The sequence below is a fragment of the Coregonus clupeaformis genome, unplaced genomic scaffold (genome assembly GCF_020615455.1).
Source record: "Coregonus clupeaformis isolate EN_2021a unplaced genomic scaffold, ASM2061545v1 scaf0049, whole genome shotgun sequence".
Taxonomy (NCBI): domain Eukaryota; kingdom Metazoa; phylum Chordata; class Actinopteri; order Salmoniformes; family Salmonidae; genus Coregonus; species Coregonus clupeaformis.
This window is the reverse complement of record NW_025533504.1, coordinates 1,018,643-1,024,642: the sequence shown is the minus strand read 5'-3', so window position 1 is coordinate 1,024,642 and position 6,000 is coordinate 1,018,643.

Here is a 6,000-nt window from a genome sequence, read left to right as displayed (position 1 = left end):
GACCAGGGGTAAGGCTACACACACACACACACACCACACACACACGCACACGCACACACACACCACACACACCACACACCACACACCACACACACACACACACCACACACCACACACACACACACACACACCACACACCACACACCACACACCACACACCACACACCACACACACACACACACACACACACACACACACACACACACACACACACACACACACACACACACACACACACACACACACACACACACACACACACACACACACACACACACACACACACACACACACACACACCACACACACACACACCACACACCACACACACACCACACACCACACACACACCACACACCACACACACACCACACACCACACACACACACCACACACCACACACACACACACCACACACCACACACCACACACCACACACACACACACCACACACCACACACCACACACTACACACACACACACACACACACACACACACACACACCACACACCACACACACACACACACCACACACCACACACACACACACACACACACACACACACACACCACACACCACACACACACACACCACACACCACACAAACACACACACACCACACACACACACACACACACACACACACACCACACACCACACACCACACACACAGACACACACCACACACCACACACCACACCCACACACACACACACACACACACACACACACCACACACCACACACCACACACACACCATACACCACACACCACACAACACACACACACACACACACACCACACACCACACACACACACCACACACCACACACACACACACACCACACACCACACACACAATAAATAATTGATAGATTGCCATCTACGGGGAGAGCTTCTGTGTCAGCCAAAAATGCTAATGGCTGACCTGACCTGTCTCTGTTTTATCAGGTGGGATGGCTTTCTTCTTCTTCTCTGGACGAATCCGCCTGCCTGGCAACACGTTCCAGGCTGAGATCCTCAACTATTACTGGGTTCCCATCGTGGTACGTCCATGCAACACTCCCAGTCCTTCACTGACATTCTGTCTCAATGAACACATTGACATTTAACAGTGCCTAGTTAAATAAAGGTCAAATAAAATAAAAAATAAAAAGATGAGACCAGCGTTTTCCAAACTTGGTCCTCAGTGCCCCTAAGGGTGCAAATTTAGTTTTTTGCCCTAACACTACATAGCTGATTCAAATGATTAAAGCTTGATTATTAGTTGATTATTTGAATCAGCTGTGTAGTGCTAGGTCAATATCCAAAACGTGCACCCCTTGGGGTCCCGAGGACCGAGTTTGGGAAACCCTGCATTAAACGTTGTACGCAGGTTTGAAATGCGTTTAGAAATTAGATAATGAAAATGGCTGACGTATACATTTTCATTTCGGTTTGTTCACTGTTGAACTTTGTCGAACCTCCTTTGATATGAGATTAGTAAGGCAGTAGCCTATGTTGCTAACTGGAGTCTATTTCTAAAGCTACATGTACTGTATGTATCGTCAGCATTGTATGGATTGGTACCGTTAGAACTCATGCAGCTATGTGGTGGTAATGTTGCTCTGCAGACAGTGATGGCGGGAGCCTACCTCATCGCTCAGGGCAGTGATGGCGGGAGCCTACCTCATCGCTCAGGGCAGTGATGGCGGGAGCCTACCTCATCGCTCAGGGCTTCTTCAGTGTCTACAGCATGTGTATTGATGCCCTGTTCCTCTGCTTCTGTAAGTACCACCACCACCCTACCACCACCACCTAACCCTCCACCACCTAACCCTTCAACACCACCACCACCCTACCACCACCACCTAACCCTCCACCACCTAACCCTCCAACACCACCACCACCCTACCACCACCACCCTACCACAACACCACCTAACCCACCACCACCACCACCACCTAACCCTCCAACACCTCCACTACCACCACCTAACCCTCCACCACCTCCAATACCTACACCACAACACCACCTTACCCTCCAACACCACCTTACCCTCCAACACCTACACCACAACACCAGCTTACCCTCCAACACCTACATCACAACACCACCTTACCCTCCAACACCTACATCACAACACCACCTAACCCTCCCAATACCTACACCACAACACCACCTAACCCTCCAACACCACCTTACCCTCCGATACCTACATTACAACACAGTGTAAGGTGGTGTTGTGGTACAGTAGAGTAATAATAATAAATAATAATAATATGCCATTTAGCAGACGCTTTTATCCAAAGCGACTTACAGTCATGCGTGCATACATTTTTTTGTGTATGGGTGGTCCCGGGGATCGAACCCACTACCTTGGCGTTACAAGCGCCGTGCTCCACCATCTGAGCTACAGAGGAGTAAGGTATAGTATAGTATAGTAAGGTATAGTATAGTAAGGTATAGTATAGTAAGGTATAGTATAGTAACGTATAGTAAGGTATAGTTTAGTAAGGTATAGTATAGTAAGGTATAGTAAGGTATATTATAGTATAGTATAGTAAGATATAGTAAGGTATAGTATAGTAAGGTATAATATAGTAAAGTAAAGTAGAGTAAGGTATAGTATAGTATAGTAAGGTATAATATAGTAAGGTATAGGATAGTAAGGTATAGTAATGTATAGTATAGTAAGGTATAGTAAGGTATAGTAAGGTATAGTATAGTAAGGTATAGTAAGGTATAGTATAGTAAGGTATAGTAAGGTATAGTATAGGAAGGTATAGTATGGTATAGTATAGTATATTACAGTATAGTATAGTAAGGTAGAGTAAGGTATAGTATAGTATAGTAAGGTATAGTATAGTAAGGTATAGTAAGGTATAGTATAGTAAGGTATAGTAAGGTATAGTATAGTAAGGTATAGTATAGTAAGGTATAGTATGGTATAGTATAGTAAGGTATAGTATAGTAAGGTATAGTATTGTATAGTATAGTATATTAAGGTATAGTATAGTAAGGTATAGTATAGTAAGGTATAGTAGAATAAGGTATAGTATGGTATAGTATAGCAAGGTATAGTAAGGTATAGTATAGTAAGGTATAGTAAGGTATAGTATAGTAAGGTATAGTATGGTATAGTATAGTATATTAAGGTATAGTATAGTAAGGTATAGTATAGTATGGTATAGTATAGTAAGGTATAGTAAGGTATAGTAAGGTATAGTATAGTAAGGCATAGTATGGTATAGTATAGTAAGGTATAGTATAGTAATGTATAGTATAGTAAGGTATAGTATGGTATAGTATAGTAAGGTATAGTATAGTAAGGTATAGTATAGTAAGGTATAGTATAGTAAGGTATAGTAGAGTAAGTTGTATATAGTCCCCTGTAGCTCAGTTGGTAGAGCATGGCGCTTGCAATGCCAAGGTTGTGGGTTCGTTTCCCACGGGGGGCCAGTATGAAAATGTATGCACTCACTAACTGTAAGTCGCTCTGGATAAGAGCGTCTGCTAAATGACTAAAATGTAAAATGTACAGTATATTAAGGTACAGTATAGTGAGGTACAGTATAGGAAGATACTGTATAGGAAGGTACTGTATAGGAAGGTATAGGAAGGTACAGTAGAGTAAGATACTGTAGAGTAAGGTACAGTGGCTTGCGAAAGTATTCACTCCCCTTGGCATTTTTCCTATTTTGTTGCCTTACAACCTGGAATTAAAATGGATTTTAGGGGGGTTTGTATCATTTGATTTACACATGCCTACCACTTTGAAGATGCAAAAAAAGAAGACAAAAAAACTGAATGTGCATAACTATTCAGCCCCCCCAAAGTCAATACTTTGTAGAGCCACCTTTTGCAGCAATTACAGCTGCACGTCTCTTGGGGTATGTCTCTATAAGCTTGGCACATCTAGCATTTTTCAAGGCAAAACTGCTCCAGCTCCTTCAAATTGGATGGGTTCCGCTGGTGTACAGCAATCTTTAAGTCATACCACAGATTCTCAATTGGATTGAGGTCTGGGCTTTGACTAGGCCATTCTAAGACATCTAAATGTTTCCCATTAAACCACTCAAGTGTTGCTTTAGCAGTATGCTTAGGGTCATTGTCCTGCTGGAAGGTGAACCTCCATCCCAGTCTTAAATCTCTAGAAGACTGAAACAAGTTTCCCTCAAGAATTTCCCTGTATTTAGCGCCATCCATCATTCCTTCAATTATGACCAGTTTCCCAGTCCCTGCCGATGGAAAAACATCCCCACAGCATGATGCTGCCACCACCATGCTTCACTGTGGGGATGGTGTTCTCGGGGTGATGAGAGGTGTTGGGTTTGTGCCAGACATAGCGTTTTCCTTGATGGCCAAAAAGCTCAATTTTAGTCTCATCTCACCAGAGTACCTTCTTCCATATGTTTGGGGAGTCTCCCACATGCCTTTTGGTGAACACCAAACGTGTTTGCTTATTTTTTTCTTTAAGCAATGGCTTTTTTCTGGCCACTCTTCCTTAAAGCCCAGTTCTGTGGAGTGTACGGCTTAAAGTGGTCCTATGGACAGATACTCCAATCTCCGCTGTGGAGCTTTGCAGCTCCTTCAGGGTTATCTTTGGTCTCTTTGTTGCCTCTCTGATTAATGCCCTCCTTGCCTGGTCCGTGAGTTTTGGTGGGCGGCCCTCTCTTGGCAGGTTTGTTGTGGTGCCATATTCTTTCAGTTTTTTAATAATGGATTTAATGGTGCTCCGTGGGATGTTCAAAGTTTCAGATATTTTTTTATAACCCAACCCTGATCTGTACTTCTCCACAACTTTGTCCCTGACCTGTTTGGAGAGCTCCTTGGTCTTCATGGTGCCGCTTGCTTGGTGGTGCCCCTTGCTTAGTGGTGTTGCAGACTCTGGGGCCTTTCAGAACAGGTGTATATATACTGAGATCATGTGACAGATCATGTGACACTTAATAAAGTCAACCTGTGTGCAATCTAACTAAGTATGTGACTTCTGAATGTAATTGGTTGCACCAGATCTTATTTAGGGGCTTCATACAAAGGGGGTGAATACATGCACGCACCACTTTTCCGTTATTTGTTTTTTAGAATGTTTTGAAACAAGTTATTTTTTTCATTCCACTTCACCAATTTGGACTATTTTGTGTATGTCCATTACATGAAATCAAAATAAAAATCAATTTAAATTACAGGTTGTAAAGCAACAAAATAGGAAAAACGCCAAGGGGGATGAATATTTTTGCAAGGCACTGTACAGTAGAGTAAAGTAAGGTATAGTAGAGTAAGGTATGGTAGAGTACGGTATAGTAAGGTATAGTAGAGTAAGGTATAGTAGAGTATGGTATAGTAAGGTATAGTAGAGTAGAGTAGACCTGTCTGCTGCCTTTGATACTGTGAACCATCAGATCCTCCTTTCCACCCTCTCCGAGCTGGGCATCTCCGGCGCGGCTCACTCTTGGATTGCATCCTACCTGACCGGTCGCTCCTACCAAGTGGCGTGGCGAGAAGCTGTCTCCGCACCACGTGCTCTCACCACTGGTGTCCCCCAGGGCTCAGTTCTAGGCCCTCTCCTATTCTCGCTATACACCAAGTCACTTGGCTCTGTCATATCCTCACATGGCCTCTCCTATCATTGCTACGCAGACGACACACAACTAATCTTCTCCTTTCCCCCTTCTGATAACCAGGTGGCGAATCGCATCTCTGCATGTCTGGCAGACATATCAGTATGGATGACGGATCACCACCTCAAGCTGAACCTTGGCAAGACGGAGCTGCTCTTCCTCCCGGGAAGGACTGCCTGTTCCATGATCTCGCCATCACGGTTGACAACTCCGTTGTGTCCTCCTCCCAGAGTGCGAAGAGCCTTGGCGTGACCCTGGACAACACCCTGTCGTTCTCCGCTAACATCAAGGCGGTGAACCGATCCTGTAGGTTCATGCTCTACAACATTCGGAGAGTACGACCCTGCCTTACACAGGAAGCGGCACAGGTCCTAATCCAGGCACTTGTCATCTC